This window comes from Martes martes (assembly GCF_963455335.1).
Source record: "Martes martes genome assembly, chromosome: 6".
NCBI lineage: Eukaryota > Metazoa > Chordata > Mammalia > Carnivora > Mustelidae > Martes > Martes martes.
In genome coordinates this window covers 103,527,098-103,554,578 of record NC_137893.1, presented here as the reverse complement: position 1 = coordinate 103,554,578, position 27,481 = coordinate 103,527,098, and the positions used below count along the sequence as shown (strand labels likewise).

Below are 27,481 nucleotides of genomic sequence, written 5' to 3'. Positions count from 1 at the left end.
TTATTTCATTGAACCACGCACAGACACGCTGTCTTCTTAAATGTTCTCTGTGAATGGTTAGTTATTAAACATAAACTCTTAAAAAATAATAAAAAAAAAACAGCAACATAAACTCTTCAAGGACAGTTACCATCACATGCTAGACTCAAAAGATATAAATGTTTAATGAACCGGTTAATAATGAAGTAAAATTTATTCTAAAACAAAGTGAACATTATCGATAGGTGTCACTAAAAAATGTATTAGTGCTTGGACTATGTTAGTATTTAGAAATAACGTTACTGCTTAATACGGAACATTGACTATATTTTCAAGAGTGAAGAAAAATTAAGTTTAGAAATCCATTTCTACTGGAAAAGAAGAAATACGTTCATCTAAAGTATGCTTTATGCCAAAAAAAATCTTTTATACAGTATCAGGTATCAATATTTAAAATCTTTCAACAATCTTAAAATTGCAAAATTGGAAACAAAATGTATTCTACCCTGTGAACAAGACTACAAGACAAGAAACAGAGCTTAGTCTTGATTCTGCCATCTCTTTCCTAAGACATATAATGTATGAAATACGAACTTGTTAAATGAGTGAACTAAAAATCCACAAAAGGGATGATGAGGTTTGGGGGGTTTCTTTTTTTTTTTTTTTAAATCTCCAAGAAACCTTCTACCTCTGCCATCTTTATGTACATTGCTACTCTGGTGTGTTTGTATCTTCCAAATAGAAGTTTAAATAGTCAGATCTTTATTTCAAAAATTAAAAGAGAAAGAAAACTTTTTCAGTTAATTGTGGTCAACACTGTTATTAACCAGAAAATGTACAGGGCATGTGAAATTTACAGGGCACTGTGAAAGAGAATAAGATTGGCAAAACATTGTAGCTTTGGTATAGCTAAGAAAACACTGTAGCCTTCCATGTGCATTCCAATTTATAGTCAGATAAATCACTGGAATGCAGACCCAGTAAGAGTAAGCTACAAAAGCATAAAGAGTCTATAGCAACATGAATAAGAAAGTTTATATTCTCAATGGAAATCTAGGAGGAGGGTAGTTCTTAGAGTAAGTAAAGGAAACTAAGGAAAGCCATATAATCTGAATTTTTTACTTAAATATTTGAAAAGTATCTAGTCCCTTTTATTCATTCACCCAATCATTTACTGAGCCTCGTTCTTATTGTAGGCACTGTTCTGAAAGTCCTGGAGATGTAGTTGTGAACAAAACAGACCAAACAGCTGCTTCCTTAAAGTTCACATTTTAGTGGGAGGAGAGCAAACACGTATCACTGAGTGAACCAAGTAATGCCAGGTAGACATAAATGCTCTGGGGTTAGTGGGAGGCCGCTACTGTACCAGGGGCTGTCGGGGAAAGTCTCTGTGCTGGCAAGACTTGAACAAATGCATCACGAAGCAAAGGTCCGGGCTTAGGGGCTGCCTCCATAAAAGGCCTCCCTGGTAAAGGAAACAAGGAATACAGACACCCTGAAATGGAACCTGCTTGGAATATTTGGGGAACAGCAAGGAGAATATTACAGCTGGAACAGGATGTGTGAGGCAGAGGTGGTAGATGAGATAAGGTCAGGGAATGGACAGGACTTTTGGGCAGGAGAGTGACATGATCAGATTTATGTTTTAAGAGGTTTATTCTGCTGACATCTGGAGAACAGAATATGGGGTGGGCACAGAGTAGAAACAGAGACGGGCAAGTGACTTTTTGCAGTCATTCCCCATGGACAGAATAATGGCTTGGAGGGGCTGAGAAGAGATCAGAGTCTGAGAGCACTGGGAAAATGATCTGTTAGGATTTGATGATGGGTTAGATGTAAAACTTGCGAAAAAAGAAACGAAATGAAATCTTTGTGACGTTTCTGTGAAGTACAGGTTACACTGAACCTTGAACTGAACAAGTGGGTTAAATCGAGGGGTCCTTTATTGAAATGAGGAGTGCCAGAGAGGGAAGGGGAAAATCTAGCCTGAGGGAAAGTCAGTTGCGTTGCTGGAGGGAAGGGACCCTACTTGAGAAACACATAGCTGAATCCCGAGGTTTGCATTCTCACCCGTCACTTGCTGTGTCATTTGTAAATACACGGAGGCTTGGATTTCCCTTTCTCCTGGAAAGGGGAAATGTGTTCATCTAACGTATCTTTTATATAGTATCAGGTATCAGTATTTAAAATCTTTAGAGAATCTTAAAATTGCGAAACGAAAAACAATAAATATACTCTCCCCCATAAACAACCCTCAGGTCAGGAAACCCAGAGCCTAGTCTTCTGCCATCTCTTTCCTGAAACCTAGTAGGTATGACATAAGTACCTGTTGAATGAATAAATTAAAAATCCACAACAGAGATGGTGTGTGTGTGTTGGGGGCGGGGGGATCATATGAATAGAGAGTCATGAAATCCAGTAATAGCAATGCTATCAGGCCTGAAGAAAGATCTAGAACAAAGAACCAGAAAATTGCCAAGAATCCTTATATCTCATGTCTGTTCTCTGCATATATGTTTCTTTCTTTCATTTAAATTCAATTAGCCAACATATAGTACATCCTTAGTTCCAGATGTAGTGTTCAATGACTGATCAGTTGCGTGTAACACCCAGTGCTTGTCACACCACGTGCATAAGTTTTTATTCACTTAATCTACAGATTGGATTTGTTGCCGTCTCTGATCGATGTTTGTCCACCCTAGGGCTGCCACATTCGTGACCAGTTCTTGTCACCTACAGATACTGACTGGTTTGTCTGTCTCTCAGTCCTAGTCTAGATCCCCAGGTGAGGGAATCATTTTCACCCAGGCTTGTCAAGTGTCCAACACTAGTCAGTCAGCTATGACTAGAACAGTTTCTGGAAATTAAGTCTGGGATCTACTACTTCCCAGCTACAAGTGGCAAGAATAGGGTAAAGGTCAAGTTCACACAATATAAGCTTCCTTACTGGAAGCCCAACTCCGGGGGGAATATGAGGAGATTCCTTCTCTAGTTTCCAGAGAAGAAAATATTATGAACTTGGCAGATATCCTGAAATATAGCTCCAATATCTTACTCTTGGTAATAGGAAAAGGTAGATAACTTTTCTTCAAAACCCCTTTATGCCATGTTTCATTAAAACCTGTCATTGTCATATTTTCATTTTTTCCCTATAAACAGTGAGTATGTACAGAGTTTAATGCATGACTGATAAGCTGCTGACAGCAATCTTTAAGGTCTCAGTGCCAAGCTTAGATTAACACTCAAGAGCTGCTCCTCTCTGCTCTAATTTTAAACTATTGATTCCTCTGTAAGGGGTAAGAAAAACAAAAGTTTAAGTGTCTCAGTAACAAAATAATAGCACCATGCTGAGTTGATGGTAAAAATCTCAAAGGAGTTCTTAACTTTCAGATAAAATTTCTTAGAAAAGTTTCCCTTTATTATAAATGACACTGGGAGCCAATTCTCTTTTCAGACTTTTCTTTCTCCCCTGCTGGGTTCCAGCATTAAATTTCTGACCACACAGAATGTATATATGTAATCAAATCCACTCCTTGCAGCTTGCCTGACAAGCAACAGCTTACAGTAAATGAGATTGCTGTTTAAAACCACCATTAGTGTTAGTGGAGTCTTTAAAAATGTGAATTTGTGTTTCATTGTTACACATCCTAATCCAGACTTTCAATATGTTAAAGTTACTTTTCACTGACTTCCTACTAAGAGGTACATTTAAATTTTACAGATCCATCATTGTGATTAAAGTAGATTTCGAGAATTGAAGAGTAGAGTTCAGAAAATCTCCTACATGACAAAATATGAGGCTGATCAGCTCTATCAGTAGATAATATGTTAAGAAAGGGCAAACCGAAACATGAATTTTTGAGTACCTACCAGGTTCCAGGCACTGTATTCATTCACTTAATCTCTTAATAAACGACAACCAGTTATTCATGAGCTATTTTAGTAGATGAGGAAAGTAAAGTTTGAAATTGAGACTTGCATGCAGTTTCCAGTCTCCAGATCTCTGGATCTCTGGATCTCTGTCATCATAAGCTTGTCTCACAGAGAACTGACATGCACGAATACAAACCATTTGTGCTTCATACCTCCCATCCAGTCCGCTAGTCAGTGTTTGAATCCCCTCAGCCATATTTAGGACATCTCCCATCCCTACAGGAATATCTCTGACTATGGAAAACTCAGTATCTCCAGAAAGTAGGTGCTGGAAATATAAAAGCTGTGGTTAAAAAGACCTCTACTCTGAAAAGCATGCCATCTAGTGGGAGAGAGAGAGTCTAACGATTAACGTGTCATATGTGATTGCTATATAGGACTCTTACTTTACCTTGTACTGCAAGTAATTTTTGCTCTTCTCTCACAAGATTTAATTAAACATCCTAAAGGAAGAAAGTATTTCTTAAATTTATTTTATGTTTGCAGTTCTAGTAGTAAAGTGTTTAGTGATAGCAATTGAATTGAACCTTCTTATAATATTTTTGGAAAGATGTTATAGCTGTGCACACTTACGTACATATACATGTTTTATATAACTATTAAATGAATAGTGCATATAAAGTGTCAAAGAGAGACCACACCTGCTTCCAGTAAAGGCAGTTATCACCATGGCATTGGATGCTTTAGAAAACCTCTAACACAGCTAGGAAGATGGCAACAGCAGACCAAGACGAGCAAGTATGCTTTGACAAGTAGAGAGAAGAGGTAGGAAGCTCCATGCAGAAAGGAATGATAAGGGGGAAGGCAAGAAGAGGGACCTTTCAAAGGAAGTCTGAAGAATCTGAGAGAATGGTTTGGAGAAATAGAATTCATTTAAGATAGCCACGGACATAGTATAGGCTGACCTCAAAGGCTGAGGGTCTAGCGTTACCAGCTATAATTAAAGGCTACCTAAAGATTTATGAGCAGAAGATAAAGATTTGGGGGAATTTTATAATTCTCAATTGTTCCTAATTCTCAATTATTATGGTGGGTTGGAGAACATTTAAGAAAGAGGAGATATTTAGGCAATCAACGGCAATGAGGCTTCATGAGATGTGACCTTGACTTATGTAAGTGTAAGAACGGGATTGAAAGTATCCAGGCCAAACACTGAAAATGGAAACAGTAGGATTTAAGACAAGAGGTCATGAAAGGAATAGGAAGGACCAGGCAAGGCTCACCCCAAGGTTTGCTGTAGGAGGGATGAGAGTGGGACAGGAGGGAGGGTTGGAGTGGGGAGGGGCAGGCAGTGAAGAATGGACTTAGAAGCTGAAGAAACTCCTTTCCAAGGCTTACCCAGGTGCTCACGGGGTCATGTTTCTGAGTTCCAGAAATAAATTCTTTCACCTGCTGTAAGTTGAGATCACTTCCTCACCTGTCACACTTGCCTTTGGTTTGGGTGATGTTAGCAGACAAGGCCATTTGTGAAATCGTGCTAAGTGGAGTTCATTCACCTTCAGTGTAGTCGGATCTTTTATTTGTATGATTAGGTATGGCTAGCGCTCTGTTACAGAAATGATTCCAGGAATACTCTTCCCGTCTCCCCTGGTGTTATGATACAAGTCTTCATGGACACAGTTCTCACTGTTATTTAAACTGGGGGCTCTGACACTGGTGCTGAAAATACGTGGTTAGTGGTGGAGAAACATGGTTCGAATTGTATGGGGCCAGAAATATTCTGTCAAAAATTCTTCCATATCATGACAACAGATCTGTGGGAAACTTGATAGATGCTTCCCCTAACTTGACAGTAATCCTCATAGTCTAGAATGTAACCAGCAATGAGTTGTGAAACTGAAAGAAACTTTCAAAACTATCGATTATAACAAAGGTTTTGTCAACCATGCTAGAGGAAAAAAACTGAATTTCCTCTCCTCTCTACAGAAAATGTGATAAAGTCACTGTCATAGTAAAGGTGATCAAAAATTATGCCTTCGGGGCGCCTGGGTGGCTCAGTGGGTTAAGCCTCTGCCTTCGGCTCAGGTCATGATCCCAGGGTCCTGGGATCGAGCCCCACATCGGGCTCTCTGCTCAGCAGGGAGCCTGCTTCCCCCTCTCTCTCTGCCTGCCTCTCTGCCTACTTGTGATCTCTCTCCCTCTGTCAAATAAATAAATAAAATCTTAAAAAAAAATTATGCCTTCAAAAAATAGGAAAAATAGGGGTATATTAGGCAACTAGTTAATAAAAATACTGTACCATTTTCTGGATTTTGTGATGTTTGTATTTTCAGTTTTTAAAATCTTCTAATTAGTTGTGATTGCTTTTGTCATTCAAAATAAATATTCACTTTCATGCCGAATACATATTCATAATTTTGTAAACTTTTTTAAAGATAGAATGCAAAATTGTGTATCTTCAGGACCCACAAACTCTTGGTCTGGTCCCCCTAGAAGAAAACAATGGCAACATTTATTAGGAAATTGGATGATATATGTAGGGCTGGAGGGGTGGGGTGGGATATTGTTTAAAGAAAAAACCGGGACTGTGTAACCTTAGTTTCTTTCCAGTACTGAAAGTCTGTTCAGCTGCACTTAGCTGCGGCTATGTTGGTAGTGTTGATAAGGATGTTGTTCCTTGTGGAAATGCTCTCCTTTATTTTTTTTTTAAGGTTTTATTCATTTATTTGACAGAGAGGTAGACAGCAGGAGAGGGGAACACAAGCAAGGGGAGTGGAAGAGGGATAAACTGGCTTCCCTCTGAGCAGGGAGCCCGATGTGGGACTCAATCCCAGGACCCTGGGATCATGACCTGAGCCGAAGGCAGATGCTTAACAACTGAGCCACCAAGGTGCCCTGAGATGCTCTCCTTTTAACAAAGATTCCATAGGAGAATTAAATGTGCCGATAAATGCACACAATTTCCAGAAGTGTCCGTCAGACCATTACTCCCTATAAAAATATACTGACAACACAAATATTTGCTTAAATAAAGACTCTTTTGTAGCCTCTATGTTGGTGTAGCATAAAGACCAAAAACAAAACCCTCAGGTACACAAAATAGTTCCCTGTTTCCAAAAACATAAGTCCAGTTAATTTTTAAATTATCTTAAATTTTTCCCAACAGTTAATACCCAGATACCAAAATGGTGTATGGGGATACAACAAAGCCAGAAGAAATGTCAGTTCAATGCTACATGAGAAATTTGGCTGTGTATAATCAATCATGTTAACCTAATTTATAAAATTCATTTTGACAAACTTTTGAAAAGCTTTTCTTTCCATCAGTCTTAACTAAGCCTATCAGCATGCAAGCCCATCCTATCATCTGATTACAACTCTGAGGCATCCTTCCAGTAACAATGAGAGAACTAGAAAATTCACTGGTAAATCAATAGTCCTTAAAATTTCCATAAATGAGTTCAGGCTGCCAACCTCCCAATTTCATGTGTATGGAACATTTTTTGACAGGAGAGGGAAATAAGTATTAAATGATAATTGAAATCAATTCTTGTGCCATTTTTGTGGAAGGAAAGATTATGAGCCTGATCTATAATGCATTTTGAGGGAACCACGTGTGGTGGTTTTCTGTATAATAGCCAAGAGCCTTCATCCAACGAAAGGAGATTTTTATTAGAGTTTCTAGATTAGATATTTGTATTCCATTAAACATTCTTGTTTGAGCGTCATGCTCTAGTCTCCTCTTAGTAGAGACTAATTTACTGGAATACAGTGTAGGATTTTTTTTTTTTTTGGAAATGTAACTAATATTTAAACTAACCAAAACATGTGAAGGTAATGAAATGTTTTTTTAAATGATAGGATGGACATAATGCTGCTGTGGTTTAAACCTCCAGAGAAAGATAGGGGTATTTAAGGACTATTAAAATATTCAATTATTTCCCATTAATATAAGGCAACATCCTCTGAAATTGTGTGCATTTTCCTTCTGAAGTTGAAACTTGAACAAAGCATCCTTCTTCTAGCATTATGTTTTAGATTTTAAGTCATTTTAGAACAGATGTAGTTTCTCCTATTGGCCACTTAGGATTGTATCCAATTGTATCCAAACCTGTACCTTATAATTACCACGATGACTAATGGCTTTTGTAACACTTACAAAGATGAAAATAAGTTTCCTCCATGTGCCTTTTTCAGTCAAGTGTTAGCTGATGGAAAATATTATAAAGTATTTTAAAGTTTCCTCTCAGCCCTGCTCCTACGATCTTTTTGCAGGGTCTGCTATAGACATAAGGAGGAGAGCCATGGCAAAAATGTCCCCAAAACTGCCTCTTCAGCCTTCGCAAGTTCTACTGCGCTCTCTTTTTTTTTGTATTATTAATATATTTTAGGTCATCTTATTTTCTATCTTTGCTTCATACACATGGCCCAAGGATTCATAACAAAAGTGAATTGAGCCTTAATTTCTTTCTATAGATATGTTAAGAGGCTGTGTTGAGTATGAATTAATCGTTTTTATATCCTTTTTTTTTTCTTCTGAGTTGATTATGATTTTGATGATTGTCCTCACAAAAAAAAAAAAAATAAGACTTATACAGGGTGACCATCAGATGTAAGAATCCTAAAATCATTTTTCTTTTACTGGCCAAAAAGTAATGTTCTATGTGTTTTGTCAATACCACCCTTAAGGTTTTGTGGCAAACAGAACTTAGTTAAATACAACTTGCCTAGCTAGTTAGATTGCCAGGGGCTTTTGCAGAAAAACCAAATAGGAGTGGCCACATAGGATTGAGTACCTATCCATATTTTGGCCCTCTTTCCTTATGGATCCCCCCTGTAACTTGAAAATAGTAGCTGCTGAATCTTCCCATCCATTACGGATCTTTGTGATTATTTTCTGTAGTATCTTATGAGTTAAAGGCACTGCTGGGGAAGCTGCAAATGTTCTTTGCAATAACTTTTAATAATCTCAACATTTGAATTAAGACAATTTCTCTTCATTATTGGAGATAGGAAACTGTACTTTCCCTTTATATGAAACCATGTTGTGGATGAATTCTGCCTTATATTTCTTAGAAACAAAGCAGAGAGTATGCCACTAGTGGGCTTTTTTTTTTTTTTTAAATATCCCTTAATGTATTACATTCATTACATTCACCTATGACCTATAAACATCCATGTAAAGTGATCTGTTCCCTATTTTCCACAGCCATGGTACTAACAGAGCTAGAGACCATTGGGGGCAGCTGGTGCGAGGGCTAGAGAGAAGGTTTGGTAGGCAGAGGATGAGCAACTTGTTCTCTCAGGTGATCTTTTCTTTCTACTTCTCAACCTCCACAAATAAGTCCAAAATCTTCCCCCCCTTTTTTTTCTATTCTTGGTGTAAAAAAAATTAAATTAACAAGCTCATTTGATGTGAGTCATGAGGATGTGTGTCATAGGGAAGGAAAGAGATTTTGCTTTCAATATTCTTGCTGTTCTTCCCCTCCTAGCTGTACTAGATGTAACTACTTGAAAAGAAAAGCCAATGTCTTTTGCTGTAATGTCAGCGTAATGTCAGCCCATGTTGTAATTTCTGTTACATGACAATATTTTTTTATTAAATAATATGGATGAAATTTATACCTCTGCAAAATAATAAATAACTCGCCAGAATAGTAACTGGTACCCACCACTTATATGTTCATCTGCTCCACACAAGTACGGAGCACCAGCTGGTGTTCATTCTGGCTGTTAAATGTTGTATGACTTCCACACTGGTGAAATTCTAGTAGAAATATAACGTAACAGACTTTTGCAAATAGATAAATTAACTCAACTAAGCTTAGAGATGAGGAGGATTCCTTAGCCAAACCATCGGGCCATTTGTCTGAGCCAGATGGCTGAACCGCACCATGACCTCTTCTGACCACAGTTGCAGCTGATGGCCCTTGTGACTGCAGAATTCCCAGTGCTCTGCCTGTCATCCTGCTGAAATTCATCGTGGTCTCTTTCCTGGACAGTGTGTCCCACATCTGTAGAGAGAATGGGATATGATCTGATGTACCTCACCTACCTCACTTCATTTATGTAGGGTCTCCTGAATGCAAAAGACCATCATACACTTTTGGGTGTTACAGAGGGTCTTATCTAGTCCACTACTTTATTTTATGTTGAAGAAATTAAGGTTCAGAAAAGGGATGACTAAACTAAAGTCACACCCCTGGTTTCCTGACTTTTCTTACAATGCTTTTTCTAATAGATGTTACCAAAAGAGCAGGAAAATCACAAATGCACTCTCTCATGTATCTTCCAATTAACTAGACTCATCATCCAGCCCCATGCTGAGGTTCAAACTTTTCTAAAATTTGCAAGGAATACATCAAGAAGATGACATAGGAAAATGTTTGAGGGGCACCTGGGTGGCTCAGTGGTTAAGCCTTTGCCTTCGGCTCAGGTCATGATCTCAGGGTCCTGGGATCAAGCCCCGCTCTCTGCTGAGCCGGGAGCCTACTTCCCCCCTCTCTCTGCCTGCCTGCCTGCCTACTTGTGATCTCTGTCTCTCTGTGTGTCAAATAAATAAATAAAAGGAGGGGGTAATGTTTGAGCCCTCACCCTAAGTAAATCTACCAGTGAGGTTTATAGGGTCCAATGTTATTATGTCTTCCCTCATCAGAAACCTGAAAACCTTCTAGAAGTCACACACAAAACACATACACATACACATACACATACACATACACATACACATACACATACACATACACATACACATATGGGCAAGCACACACGGGTACATATCCTCTGTATTTTATTATTACTTTTGTTGGCTACTTGACACTCCCAAAGAAACCAAGAGCAAAATATAAACAAACAAACAAAAAAAAAGACTCTAGTTTTCCTTTATTTATCAAAGTAGCTCCATCTTGGAAACAGTATTTCTCGAAATCATGTAAGAGTATCCATTTCTCATGATCTCTCTTCCTTCCTTCCAAAACCCTACCCAGCGCTACAGAGTTAATAGTTGTGGAGACAGGAGTCTAGTTTACTGTCACATAGAAAACATACCCAAGAGGTAGGAAAAGGTTTGAGGAGATATTTCTGTGGATTTAGTAGATTAAAAAGTGCTTATTCGTCCTTTCTGGTGGGGTGTGGTGAAAAAACAATGAATACTGTTATGCTGAAAATAAATTAAAAATTAAAAAAAAAAGTGCTTATTCATTAAGCCAAAACTGACTTCTGCTTGAAACCAGATTTTTACCAAACATGTCTATTCTGTTTTAGCTGCCAAAAGTGAGTTAAAGCATTTTAAGCAATAAACTACAGAATGGAATTACACACATAAAGCATTAACTATAAGGAAACAAATTCATTTCATTTCATTCATTTCATTTATATATCAAATATATTCTTAATTAAATTCATTTCATACCTAGATCACATTTAAGATTTTCTTTTACATAAGAAAATACAGTCTTAAAATTTGATACAGGATATATGATCATTTTCTTAGTGGCAAATAATGAGCCCAAATAAATCTACCAAATCCTCTTCATCCCAGAAAACAATCTCCGTTAAAATTTCTTCCCAAACAAACAGGTTTCATCCAGATGTATTCTCCTTTTTTTTCTATTGTAAGCTCCTTACAGGGCTTATAACACCATATTTTCTCATAACACCACATTTCCAGCTTTCACTTCTAAAGCTGTCTTAAACCTTGACTCTCCCTATTGACCTATATGTTCGAGAGTCTCCAGTTATTTCCATTCTAACTGTACCTCTCTTCCTACACCCATGCATCTAAACCATTCTGCAACATCTCCCAAGTTAGGATTCCTCCCCAATTGTCTACTTCTGTTTAGTTGAACCCCCAAAACATAAAAGTCATTTTTTGATTCTTTCTTTGTTTTTGTTTCAAATACTAGACTCAGATGAGTTTTCCTAAAATTCTAACTTTACCTTGTCACTCCTTCGTTAAGAAACATCAAACTCTTCCTATTGCCTAAAATACAAAATTCCAAGTTCTTAACGTTACATACATAATATTAAGAGGATATAAAGTAAGTGACCTCACAGGCTTGCTGTGTTAACTGTTTCATTTCCAAATGAGATTTTGACCAAGAATAAAAACAAAAATAAATCACAGAGCAAGAGAGAAAAATGTTAAATTTCTATAGATGTAAGTTAGCAGCAAATTTAGTATATACCAAATATATTCTTAATATATTAAAATATACTCTGCTGTTTATTCTTAATTGTATAGTTCTTGGTATATTAAATTCATATATATATTTAAAATATCAAAATATATTTTGCTATTTGGTTCAATTCAACTTAATGTTTATTGAATGCCCATTCTATAAGATGTTAATTTCCACAAGAAGAGAGATGAGGGATTAAAAAAGGTGGTCACTTTAAGGGGGTGTCTAATGTTAGGGATTTTACATGTATAATCTCACAACAATGATGAAAAGTAAGCGGTATAATCCCTGTTTTTCCGTTAATGAGGTTTGGGTTCAAAGATTAGATAAATCTGTCATAGATTGATAGGTTGATAGCAGAGTCAGGCAGGTCTATCTTCAAAACTAACACCGTGTTGGATATACAGATGTAATGGCAAAGCTCCTGGCTTTAAAAGGACGGCAGGTAACACACTTGGACCAAAATCAAAGCTTACAGGTGCAGGGCAGAATGTAATTTGTGAGAGGACTCAAGACTTCATTGTTAGATACATACTGGTATTTTCCTGACCTACCTCACAAACTGAGTATAAAGTAGTTATGACACCTGCTGGAAATCCCATTAAACTAAATGTATCTGTAATATTTTTTTTATTTGCTTTGCTTCCACTCAGGTCGAAGAACTAATCAGTTCTAATGCTATTTGATACAGTGCAAATACAGGCATTTAGGGGAAAAGCAACCAATAATCTTCAACTTTATAGTAGTCAGGATAGAAAAGACTGGAGCAGTTATATGCATACTAAAATTCTTTGGAAATCTAGAATATTAAAAGTAGCCAGAAAACCCAAGGAGGATAATAATTATTATTTTAATAATGATATTGGAAACAATTACTATAATTAAGAACTCACTGTGAGTCTATATAGTTACTATATACACTATGCAAAGTTATTTACCTCTAGCATTTAATATTTACCACAGCGTTATTACGTTAGTATTATTCCCATTTTACAATTGAAGAAACTGAACTTTAAAGAGGTTAAATAGTATGCCCACAGTGAGCTAGCCAGGAAGTGGCAGGGCTGGTATATATAAGTAAGATTCCAAGGATAGTGCCCATAGTCTCCAAGCTTTCACAGTATGGTAGTTAACACATGGCAGGTGCTTGCGGAAGTGCTTCCCACACGTACACTCAAGTTACCTTCCCCGCAGTTCTGTGAGCTAAGCACAATTACTTTCTTAGATAGGAAAAATTACGTGTCGGGAGGTGTGCAGTAGCTGAGCCCACATGATCCAGGTAAGGAGCGGCAGAGCTGGGATTTCACACCAAACAGCCTGGCTCCAGCCCACCCTGCTCTGCTGTCTGTGGGGAAGCTTAGCAAAAATATTGTTTGGAGGGTTAGTTACAGGTGATACCAATAGAAAAGAAATGAGCGGGATATTTAAAGGAACCATCTAGTAAATCTTCCTGGTCGATAGTGAACCAATAAAAACAAGGACTTTGCAGGGGTGTGGGAGACTTGAAAGAGGAGTTGGGGCAAAGTAATAAAATGAGTTGTGGAAAAAAATTACTGGAAGAAAATTTAATCGTGAGTTGTTAGGACTGGCTGAATGTTACTGAGGCATCTCAGGATCAATGTAGCTGTGCTTATCAGCAGGGACTGTGGCAAGTAGCTGTCAAAGACAAGAATCACCACTGAGAGCCTTTGTAATAATCTCAGTAGAAGTGCGATAGATGAGAAAACAATGGGAGACGTTATGGACGATAGAGTAAATTAATTAAACCAAACTAATTCCAGAATTCTCATCATTGTTCAAAGGACTTTAGGTAATCTAAACATAGAATTTTATTCAATATTATTTACTTTTGGGCTTAAAAGTCATTTATTCCAGAAAATACTTGTCCTGTTTAAAATATATATATATATATATGGCAATTAGTTTCTTTTTTCCATCTTTACTGAGTTATATCGTATAACACATATAACATATTTGTGACATATAACACACATAAGCACAAAGTATACAATGTCATGGTTACATACATGTATATATTACAGAACTGTTACAATAACGTGAGTTAACACATAACTACTTCTGTTTTGTGTGTATGGTGGTAACATTGAAGATCTACTCTGTATATAATAAGTATTATCGATTATAGTCAAAATGCTGTACATTAGATCCCCAGATCTTGTTTATCTTATAGGTGGGAGTTTGTCCCCTTTGACCAACATCTTTCCATTTCCCCTACCATCTCAATATTAGTTTTTAAATCACACCTCTTTTCCTTTTCCAGTTTATCTATATCATGATAAAAGCTTCAGTTAGGAAACATCTTTGACAATTGTTTATGAAAACCACAATTTTTAATCAGATTTTAAAAAGATCTAGAAGAGAAAAATGATTTTTTTTAACTCTAAGTAAGATAATATAATATAGTCATACCATGACTATGGATTTTTTTCAGCCAAATGCTCTGAACCACTTTCTAAAGAAATGTTTTAAGCATAATATCATAACACAGTGGTTTTTACGCTATTTTTTTTAGAAACATCCATCTGTCAAAGGCAATTTTAGCCCTTGCCCCAGTTACATAATAGTGAGGAACAAGTGTTTTATTTTGTTTTGCCTGGTAGTTTTAAATATTATCTCAGAAGTTGGTTCTCTGTTGGCCGGACCTCTGCAGCCCCTCAGGGGAATGGTGTAGGGCTGGGTGAGCTGGAAGCCCCAAGGGAGCTAACCAGGCTGAGTCAAAGAGGGAAGCACAAAGCCCAAAAGCATTGCAGGTGAGGCAGACGGAAGAAAAACTAGAGCTTTCCAATCGCTGGAAAGATTCTTTTCCTCTTCCATATAGCCTCCACTGAATTTTCTACTTGCACTCCTAGGAGAGTATTTAGAAGTTGTTCTATAGGAATTGTGGACCTGTCATTACCCCATTATATTTTCTGGTCATTTCCAACTCTCTGGCCTCCTACCTTTTGTCCTGTTCCTTCGGGTTCTTCACACAAACCAGAATTACGGTATCTAGAGAGTCCACGGCGCTGCTGGTCCAGCGCAGTGGTCAGCAAACCTTTCCTGTAGAGAGCCTGAAAGTAAACATTTTTGGCTTTGTGGGAAATACAGTCTGTGTCACAACTACCCAACTTCACCATTTTAGCACAAAAGCACTCTACACGGCATGCAGATGAGTGGGAGCCACAGCGTTTCTGTGAAGCTACCACCATTGGTCCATGGGCCTTAATTAGCCAACCTCTAGTCTCTGCATTTTGTATTTATCTCATGACGGACATCAGAATCAAATTTACAAGGAACATATTTGTGCAATGACCGTAGAAAGAAGACCCTGGAATCTGAGCTTCTGTGAATTACCTGAGGCGTCTCCTTTTCTCACAGGAGCTGAATGTTAAAGAGGAGGGATAAAACATCCCCTAAAACCATATCAAATTCACTCCATCAGTCACCATCAGAGATGGAAGTTTGCATAGAATTATTTCCATTCCGAGCCCCTCCCGCCCTTTTCATTTAAAGATACATATGTGATGCAGCACACTGCCAGATTACTTACTAAAATAGCTGAATACCATTAAAGAAAAAAAAATCTCATTTTCAGCAGAGCTTCCGAAGGCTGGGTGATGGAGGCACTGTGCAGGGACATGTCTTACTAAATGATAAATGAGCTTGGCTCCTCATAATTTTTAGAAGAATGTAGGTACAGTAATACCAATATTCTATAAAGCTACCTACTTCTGATGATAAATTCTCCTGTGTCACCTCACTGGTCGTGCTATGTCCCTGCCATTTGTAATAATCTAGTATTGTAAGCTGCTGTCAGATAAATATTCACACAACTACACCACTTGTTTTCTCCTGAAAGAACCTGTTAGCCATCGTGCTTTGGACAGACTCAAATTTAATGCATCCTTTAAAAAATGTATTTGGCAGTAAAAATGTTGTGAAAATTGATCTTGTTATAAAATTTAGCACCTTAGATTTGACATTAAGGCCACTTAGAGACTTCAGCAATCAGTAAGGCAGAGAGGGAACAACTGAATTTCAAGGTAATGGTTCGGAGGCCATAAAGTGAGAAATTGGTACAGGTTACAAAACCCCATCTTTCAAGTTGGTCATTTATTTGTCAACTACTCTAGCTCTAGGATACTCCACATATACAAACAAATAAATAAATAATGCTCGCTTGCTGGCATTTTTCTTAAATCCCAGGGGAGCAAACCTGAGTCTTTTCAGATTGCCCCAACATGAGAGAGAAACGGCAGAAAAAATCAAAACCATGCAGCCAGTGACAAAAAGAAAAAAAGAATGTAATAATCTAATAAATAAGTACAGGTGATGACAGTTCATTTTAAATTCGAGGAGTCATAGCCAATATGCTAGTTTGACTTCAGAAATAAAGGAATATAAAATTAACCATTACGGGCATGGAGCTTAAAGCATCAAGTTGACAAGAGAAGGTGAAAAGTCATATTTGTCCTTGATACCTGTTAGCAGCTTGATTTTAATCACATACGTTACAGTCATGACACAATTCAGTGGAAGGATAGATGTATTCTTGCATGGAAATGTGGAAAGTTTCCTGGTCAAGGCTCCCTCCAGTCTGTGAAGGACAGGTAGCTCCGGAGAGATAATTGCAACCCATTTTCCAGAGTTACGCCTGCATCAGTCCTAACAAAGTCTGAATTATACACGTTATGAAGAGTCCCACCTTCAGGCAAGAGTGGAAACTGAGTAAAAGAGATTGGAAAGACTTTCATTTATTAGCACCTACGACATGCATATATTATGAAGTGTTCTCGTTTACCCTGGAAATTGATTTTTATGGACAAGCTTGACTTCCTGCTTTATTTTCCCGCATATCCTGATTTATAAACCCTACCTTCAGCCTGACCTATTTACTATGCCAGAACATTATATGCATTTTCTCACCTTCCTGGTTTTACTCTATACGTAATTCTTTCAACTTTTCAAACACACACACACACACACACACACACACACACACACACTCTTACATTTGACAGGTGTACCTAACCTTTCCGGTCCCCAACCCCAAATTCATACCACTGTTCCTTTCACACCTTAAAAAGTGATGTTTTGTTCAGTCCACCTTTAATGTAGTTAATTACATACTTGCTGCCTCTTCCCCTAGATTGTATGCCCTCCTGAGGGCAGTTGTATTCTTGTTTATTTCCTACATTATTTTGCAAACAGAAGTGGTCAATAAAAAATCAATTAAAGGAATGACTTTTATCAATCTAGCCAGACAGCTGAAAAGAGATGTGGAAGCCCTGCCAGGGGAAGGAAGGACGTAAGAAATCCCAGGAGGCTTTTAAATCGTGGCATCGGTTCTGATTAGACTCCCAGACTAACACGATGGGGGTAGGATGGGGAAGGCTGTGCCATATTCATCGAGGCTAACCTCCGCCTAACTTCCTCGTTTGTTCAGATGTGCTCGTTCAGATCTGTTTGACTGTCATCGTTGAGATCTTTCGGATGGATTTAGATGAGGTGCTCATCTTGTCACCTCTGTTGAGTTGTATATTCGTATAACACACAGCTTTCTCTACCAGGGCCAGCATTGTGGTGAAGACATTAAAAAAAGGCATCTCAGCAAATATTGACTAGTTAGTGATTAGGTAAATAAAGTATTTGCTTAGCAGTAATTACCAGTTTTGGTGGAGAAGCAGGGGTGGAGGGAGAGTACACACATTCAGGTGGGAGGGGGCTCAATGACATCAATTCTTGATCTAAATTGGAGATTACTTTTGTACTTGTTCTGCCAGCTATTTTGTTTCATCCATATGAATTCTTACACAATATTGACAAATATTCTAAATGACGCATTTTGTGAGAAAAAGGTGTCAATGATTAGATTTCTTAGGAAAAAATTACTTCTCAGTATTTATTTTCGATGAAGACATTTATTACTAAAGTTATTTTTATCCATGTGTGTAATGAATGTTGGTTACTATTTCTTATGTGAAAATTGTCCTACAAATGAATCAATTCCTCTAGTATTTAACGTAGAAACAGTATTATATAATCAAAGGCAATTTTCAAAAATTAAAAATTCAATAATCCCATTATCCTAATAGTTTCATTCATTATTCTTTATTGCCATGAAAAGTTGCATGCATATGAGATTTTATATCATTAATGTGTACAGTTTAAATAATAATATTCATAAAATAAATATGCATAAAACACGCAGATTAAAAACTAAAGTGTTACCTGTCTCAAGCCTCCCATGTATCTTTTTTCAATCATATGCCCACAAAGCCTCTCAGATATAATATCCTGAGCTGAATAATAATCATCCCCTTGCTTTGTCACTTAAAAATGTAGCTCAAAAACACTTATATATGTATTGTTTAGTTTTGTTTCTTTTAAACTTTATAAAAAGGACTCAGACTATGCATAATCTTAATTGTAAGGTTTATTCATATTGATATAAGTACCTGTAGCTTGTGCATTTTCACCAATATATAAACCAGAATTTTTTTAAAAATCCATTTTATTGTGTATGAACATTTGGGTTCTCTCTCTCTCTCTCTCTCTCTCTCTCTTTTGTTTTGCTTTTGTGAACAACACTACCATGAACATTCTTGTGCCTGCTTACTGGTGCTGGGCCACAGGGAATGAGAATGTTCAGTTTTTTTAGATAAATTGCCTTTCTGAGCAGAAACTCGATAAATTACCTAGTATGTTATTATAGTCCTTATTACTCCACATTCTTACCAAATAACCAAATATGAAATCAGATTTTATTGTGGTTTTGATTTGCATTTTTATGATTGCTAATGAGATTTCTTATATTTTCATGTATTTATTGCCTGTTGCTCTTCTCTCTTTTGGGACATACGTGCTTGACTTATTCCTGTTTTTCTACTGGGTTGTCTTTTGCATTTATTTGTAAGGGTTCTTTATAGATTCTAAATACCAACCCTTTGTCACTTATATTTGTTTCTTAAATCATCCCCGGGCTTGTGGGTCATCTTTCATTCTTTTTTGATGTCTAGTGAATTTAGGTGATTCTTTGAATGTGGCAGAATATATCGGTTTTCCTTTTATAGAATGTGATTTTTGTGTTTTTAACTAAGAAATCCTTTCCTATTCTGAGATAATAAGAATCTTTCCATAAGGTGCCTGGGTGGCTCAGTCGCTTAAGCGACTGTCTGCCTTCAGCTCAAGTCATCATCGTGGGGTCCTGAGATCTAGCCCCACATCCAGCTCTCTGCCGGATGGGAAGCCTGCTTCTCCCTCTCACTCTGCCCCTTACCTCTCCCCCCAACTCCATTGCTTGTGCTCTCTTCCTCTCTCTCTCCCTGTCAAATAAACAAATAAAATCTTTTTAAAAAAAACTCTTAAAAAAAATCTTTCCATAAGTTTTCCTTTTAAAAGATTTTATTTATTTATTTGAGAGAGAGAGCGCACAAGAGTGGGGTGATGGGCAGAGGGAGAAGCAGACTCCCCACTGAGCAGGGAGCCCAATGAGGGGCTCCATCCAGGGACTCTGGGATCATGAACTGAGCTGAAGGCGGACACAACCCACTGAGACACCCAGGCACCCCTAGAAAGACATTGCTTTTCCTTCCACATTACTTGGCCAGGAACAGACTTTATATATGGTAAGTGAAGAGATTTAGGTTTTGTTTTGTTTTTTTCCCCCTTCATGGATTACCCATTAAGTCAGCGCAATGTATTGAGGAGCCTAGTCCTGTCTACCAATGTGTGATACCAGTTCTTTTACATATCAGGCTTTTATGTGTGTGTGAATAAATTTCCAAACTCTGGTTTCCAGTTTTTCTTTTTGCAAGCCTATATAATACCAGCTTAATTTTCATTGCTTTTAAATTAAATTCTGATGTGTATGCATCTAAGACCTCTGTTTCTTCTTCCTCCTCACGACCCTCTTAGATTCCTTTGGTCCTGTTCTTCTTCATAAAAATTGAATTGATATATTATGTGGGACGGACTTAAAATCTTTATGAGCTTGAGTACCCTATCCTGTAGATGGCATATCTTTCTACTTAACTCCTCCTTAATTATTTTCAAAAAGTTTCATCCTTTTCTCTCTCTTGTTTTTTTAAAGATTTATTTGTTCATTTTAGAGAGAGAGAGCGCAAGGCATAGACGCGGAGGGAGAGGGAGAGAGTCTCAAGCAGACTCCACACTGAGTGCACAGCCCAACAAAGGGCTCAGTCTCATGACCCATGAGATCATGACCTGAGCCAAAACCAAGAATTTGACACTTAACTGACTATGCCATCCAGGTGCCTCTCCTGCTTTTCTCTGTAAGTCTTCCATATCTTTTAGGCTTAGGTGTCTTATATTTCTTTGTTGCTTTAATACATGATGCACTTTTAAAAAATTATTAATATAATTATTCTACATGTTTCCTTACTATGAAATGTCTAATTACAGATTTATTTTTCTTTATTCTACTCTGAATTTTTAAGATTTACTAAACTTGTGGGTTAGCATTTTTCATCAGTTCTGGAAAGTTTGTAATTTCAAAAATTTCTTCTCATCCACATCTCCTGTCCCAGACATGTATGCAGCCTATCAAAAATCAAGCATTAGGCAGCATGCATGTAAGGAGATATTCTAAGGAAAAGTTTGGTCTCATAGTTTTTTAATTTTCTGGAATCACACTTTTGAGTCATTTGAGGATCCTAAGAATTCCCTTATTTCATACCTGTGCATCTATAAAATTAAGTATATAGATATATATTTTAAAATATATTTTGTCCTTCTCGCTGAGGTCTAAAAGGCTTTCACTGAATTTCTCACCCATGGTCTTTCTGGAAATAACTTTTTTTTTTCCCCTTTTCTTTATAAGTCTTTATCCACCTGTAGACATAATTTTAAATTTATAACTTACAGTGTCTATGCAACTATATAGTAAGTTGAATATTCACCATATAGATGATATAAGTTGTATGGGTTCCTAGAGAATGTGGCAAATATACAACTCTTATGTAGAAACTGCTATTATATATTACATTATAAATTTAGTAATTTAGAGAAGATACAAATGAGTTCATACAATATATTTCTTTCTATATCTGACATTTCACTTAACATAATGCCTTCAAGATCTATCCATGTTGTCACAAATGGTAGGACTTCCTCATTTTTTTATGCTGAATAATATTCCATTATATATATATATATCTAGATATCAACTACTTTATCCACTCATCCATCAATTGACACGTAGTTGTTTCTATGTCTTGGCTAATTGTAAATAATCCTACAGTGAACACAGGGATGCAGATATTTTTTCAAGTTGGTGTTTTCATTTCCTTTGGATATACTGGAAGTGGAATTGCTGGGTCATATGGCAGGTTTTATTTTTAATTTTTTAAGGATCCTCCACACTGTTTTCCATTGTGGTTGTACCAGTTTATAATCCCACCAGTTATGCACAAGGGTTACCCTTTCTCCACATACATGCCAGAATTTGTTATCTCTTACCTTTGGGATGTTGGCTATTCCAACAGGTGTAAGGTGATATCCCGTTTTGGTTTTAATTTGCTTTTCCCTAAGACTAGTGATGTTGAGCATCTTTTTATGTATCTGTTTGCCTTTTGTATATCTTATTTAGAAAATGTCTATTCAGGTCCTTTGCCTATTTTTATTTATTTATTTATAACTTTTTTTCATTTTTTTAAAGATTTTATTTATTTGAGAGAGAGAGAATGAGAGAGAGAACATGAGAAGGGGGAGGGTCAGAGGGAGAAGCAGACTCCCCACCAAGCAGGGAGCCCAATGTGGGACTTGATCCCGGGACTCCAAGATCATGAGCTGAGCCCAAGGCAGTTGCTTAACCAACTGAGCCACCCAGGCACCCCCTTTGCCTATTTTTAATTGGATTATTATTATTGCTTTTATTATTGATTATATTATTATGATTATTATATTATTAATATTACATTACTATTGTTATTAGTTATATAATATAACAATAATATAACAATATTATTATTGTTATATTAATAATATTATTACTGCTATTGCTATGAGTTGTATGAGTTCTTTATATATTTTGGGTATTAACCCCCAATCAGTTCTAGTTTGCAAATACTTTTTTCCCCAGGAAGCTATAGGTGTTTGTAAGGTAAGAGACAGTCTTGATATAATGTAGCTCAATAAGTTAAACGTTGTAAGTGCATATTTTCCATAAAATTTCAAGTGGTTACATCTTTATAAGGGTCAAGAGTCAAAATTTGAACTAAAATTCAAAGTTATGGGGTAGGTGTGAAGATAGAATATAGAAAAAAACTAATATTTAAAAATAACTATATTATGTTAGATTCTAAATTGCTTGGCTGATAAAAATAGAAAATTAAATTTAAAAATTCAATATTGAGTAATATATACCTTTATGAGTAAGTTTAGCCCTTTCAGATCATAAAGAAATAAAACGTTGGATTACATTATGTTGTTTTTTGTTGTCATATTAATTGCAGGGAAGGTTCTTTGAAATATAGTATTAAGCCTGTCAGATACAAATGGGTGTTAAAAGGATTGTAGAATAGAGAGTAGGAATACCTACTTCTGAAATCCTCATTACACTGTGTCAGAAATAGAAAAACCAACCCAATAGGTCTGGCTATTTAACAGTATGGCTAATTTAAACTCATGCCATTATGCCAATCTTGAATGCACTTAATTCTTCATGGTGATTCCCTGTTACTTGACTTTTGAGTATTTGTTGGCTCTGGCATTTTTCAGGGGTTATACGATTATAACATAACATAACATAACATGATAAATGATATGATATAATATGAGATGTATCATAATATAATAAGTTGAATAGATTTGTCATATACACAGAAGTATACCGTCAATGAAAAATCCACATAATGTTGCATTTTATTATTTAATGAAAGGAAGATTATTGGACACAAAGAATTTCAAAGGATTACAGAGAGCAGGAATTGCAAAAAATGATTTATAATCACATCGCCATTACCCTGTTTGAGGTTTATGAGATCACACTGATCATACTGTTCAATCAATTCCAAAAACTTCAAGGGAAGCTCTGTGTATATAAGTTGCTGGGACAACTTATATACAATGGCAACAATATCTGTATCTTACTGTTCCTTAAAAATGTTGTGACAATTCCAATGGTTGTTTTTTAAATAGGTAATAAATAGTTATATCTTTCATTATCCATGGAAAGATTGATTATAGATTCTTTCAGAACCCAGAGAAGATTATTTTGAAGAGACATGGAAAGAAAATAAAGTGTAATGCCAGCCTTGCTTTTTTTTTATTTTTTATTTCTTCACAATACTTGCCTATTCTTTACCATGAATGCTATTGATTATTTGTGACAATTTTTAAGCTACAGGTATAGTTAAGTTGATGGCTGTACAAAAAAAATACCATAAAAAGTAATGGAAATTTAAGAGAAAGGCTTAATCATTTCTTGTAACATATATAGTGAAAGTTAGATCTTAAAGTTCTTTTTACTCAATTTATGTAGTCGTTTCACTATATATATACACATATATATACACTATATATACACATATATACATATATATACACATGTGTATATATATATGTATATATGTATATATGTGTATATATGTATATATGTGTATATATGTGTATATATATACACACATATATGTATATATGTATATATACACATATATATACACAATATATATACACATATATATACATATGTGTGTATATATATACATATATATGCATATATACATATATACATATATATGTATACGTATAAATGTATATATGTATATGTATACATATACGTATATATGTATATACGTGTATATATATATGCATATATATGTATGTATATACGTATATATATGCATATATATGTATATATATACACACACACATATGTATATATATGTGTGTATATATATAGTGTTTTATGAGACACCATACCGACTCAAGTAACCCGGGAAGAAACCTTCTAAATCTGTTTTCTTCCAAAAACCTAAGAAGCACAAGAAATTCTCCAAGTAACCCTTCCCACTAAAGAAATAATCTTTCGAAAGAAAGCAACTCTAATATAAGCTTTTCATCATACCCAACAATATTATTCTTTTTTTCAGATGAATTAAAATCATGAAATTTAAATAGGTTTATAAAGATTTGGGGAGCTTCCTTCAAACTCAGTCATCTGTACTGACTAAAAATAAGTAAGTGACTATTACAAAGAAATAAAAATGAAGGAGGCTTTTTTTTTCTTTTCTTTTTTTTTTTTTATTATTTTAAATTTATTTATTTGTTAGAGCGAGCGAGCGAGCACAGGCAGACAGAGTGGTAGGCAGAGGCAGAGGCGGAGGGAGAGGGAGAAGCAGGCTCCCCGCCGAGCAAGGAGCCCGATGTGGGACTCGATCCCAGGACGCTGGGATCATGACCTGAGCCGAAGGCAGCTGCTTAACCAACTGAGCCACCCAGGCGTCCCAAAATGAAGGAAGCTTTGTTTCTGTTATTAGCAGGAAAATACAGTAGCCAGCAGGTTTCAGACAAATCAGTTACCTGTTGTCTACCTCACTAGCAGTGAAAATTAGGAGAGAAGAAAATGAATAAAATTCTAAAAGAATTAGGAAATTCAAATCAAGATGATATAAGCCAAAGGAGATGCTGATAGAATAAAGAGGCAGAAGAAAAATTTAGAGTATATTGTAAAAGTGCCAAGGAGAGAACAAAATTTCACAGTTTGACTTCAACAACTGCATTTTGAAATTTGCAGATTTCTTGACACTGTGACCGAAATGGTGAGTTTTATCTTTAATAATTCTTCTCTATATCTGTGACCATGGAAATTCTGCATAGAGACTAGCTTGTTCAATCTTGCTTTCCCTAGCCGGGTGGAGACATGTGAATGGGTTCTGGCCAATGTAAAATGTTCTATGGAAGTTTCTAAAAATAATTCTAAAGACAGTGTAAAAGATCCTCTTCCTCAATTCTCCATTCATTCAGCCAGCTGTCAGAAAAGAAGATGCTACCACATTGACCTTGAGGTCAAAGTTGTGCAGGATAGAGCAACAATAATAGAAGGAGCTGACATTTAGAAAACCACATCGATCCTAAACCATCCACCTTGATTTTTAGGCAAAAAGTAATGAAATTTCATCTTGGTTAAACTAACTCTATTTGGGGGTTTATGTTTCCTGACCTGCATCCTACTGGATACAGAGATAAAATTCAGCAAACATAAAATATTGCTTTTCTTCCTGCAGATGTGTATCAGTTAGCAATTTTATATACAGATAGATCCATAAACTTGTATATTTGATATATACATTTGCTGTATATATTAGTATATATACACTTGACATATATATGATGTATATATTGGTATACATTTCATGTATTTTTGACATATATTCGATGTATATCAAATTGTTTAAGTAACCTTTGCTTTTTTTTAATTTAAAGATTGTATTTATTTATTTGAGAGAGAGACAGAGATAGCAATAGAGATAACAAGAGACAGCTTGACCGGGGGCGGGGGGGGGGGGAGAAGAATGTTTCCCACTGAGCAGGAAGCCTGATGTGGGGCTTGATCCCAGGACACCAGGATCATGACCGCTGAAGGTAGACGCTTAACTGACTGAGCCACCCAGGCACCCCTAACCTTTGCTTTTCATTACATTTCTCCATTCAGTAGATTCCAGAAAGTCAGCAGGATGAAAGAAGAGAAGAGACAAAGGACTTTGTTAATATTTTAGCTCATTTCCTTCTCGTCTTTCTTCCAGTATCTAGGCTTTGGGTGGCATAAATATAATTATGTGTATGCAATTTGTTACTTTTCTTCAATATTACATAGAGTTAATACATAATTTTAATAGCTGTAAGTTGTTAAAGTTTATGACAAATACATTTAATGGTTATAAACTAAGAATAGCTTTGTTAGACAACAAACTCAATGATTAGATTTGGAGGTAGGCACTAAAAAGCTGTAATTTAAGCAAAAACTCACTGAAATAATGTAAGGCCCAAGGAACAGAGAGAAACTCTGCTGAGTCCATAGAAAAGGGCCGAATCCAAGACTAAGGAAAGTAAAGACACCCAATACCAGCTCTGTAAAGGCCAAAGGCAGGACAGACAGTCTGGTCACAGCTGAGAGCTCACTGGTCAAGGGCAACAGCACAGTACCTAACAGCGCAGTAAGTGTGTGTGTGTGTGTGTGTACAATGGTAAAGAGAACAGGGCCTTGACATTTCAGTAGGTTGTTCCTATTTAATTTGGTGTGGTGGCAGTGTTAATTAAAGTGATCCTTAATAAACCATGGTCATAGTTGTAGGAGGTTTTTAATTTTCTATTATAAATAACAAAAGTAAACACAATGCTGTGCACACACACACACACACTCAATTTATAGACTACTTCCATAAATCACTTAAGAGAACTAGAATTGCTGGCCCACATTCCATTTTATGTATTTGTTATATCTCTTTATAAATTTTTCTTAATCAAAGGCAGGATTTACACTGTATTAACGCAAATAGGGTTTATTTTTTTGCTCAGTTTTCCAGGAGATATTTTTAGATAAGGAAATAAAATAATCATATTTGTTTGGGGTTTGTTAATCCCAACAACACTACAGAGGGTAGACATGATTAGAGAAAAAATGGAAATGAGTGACCAGCAGGAAGGCTGCCGGAACAGCCGAGGATGGAAGACCTGAGGTCCTCAACCATGTTGTGGCCAGGGTACTGGTTAAAAGGACCATCCAAAAGGCATTTTCTCTTTCTCAGACAAATTATTTACAACCTTCGGGGCGCCTGGGTGGCTCAGTGGGTTAAAGCCTCTGCCTTCGGCTCAGGTCATGATCCCAGGGTCCTGGGATCAAGCCCCGAGTCAGGCTCTCTGCTCAGCAGGGAGCCTGCTTCCCCCACCTCTCTCTCTCTGCCTGCCTCTCTGCTTACTTGTGATCTCTGTCTGTCAAATAAATAAATTTTTAAAAAAATTATTTACAACCTTCTTCAACAAGAACAGGCCTGGAGCATATAATAAAATCCCTTTGGTCATGGCTTGTGACAACAGTGATGTAGGTGGGAGAAGGGAGGTCAGTGTTCTAAAGCATCCTTGTTGCCCTGGGTTCTCTTGGACCCACCCCTGGGGACTGGGTCTAAGAGACCCACTACCACTCCCTTCAGAAACATTGCCTCCGCCTCCCCTCAGCAACTGTCTGAGCTAAACTGAGAGGAGCAATTCAATATTTGAAATTAGACTAGGGCCTGAAATTATAATAATTCAACTTTAATAGAAAACACTTTTGTGTGTTTTAAATAAATTTTAGGCCAAATGACCCTGATGATCGACTCTGAACTTCTCAAAGAGCAGGTGCCTAAAATCCTTTGTGGAAGTGTGATTAGTATAGGTTATAAGCAAACCATACTTGGATAAGTAAATCAGCATCCACATGGCTAGAGAAA

General features: G+C 36.5%; 1 protein-coding gene across 2 annotated transcripts in view; it reads left to right on the top strand.

Annotated features, from left to right (window-relative positions):
* KHDRBS2 (KH RNA binding domain containing, signal transduction associated 2) overlaps positions 1-27,481 on the top strand; it is a 482,992-nt gene that overhangs the window by 298,628 nt on the left and 156,883 nt on the right. The window lies entirely within an intron of this gene.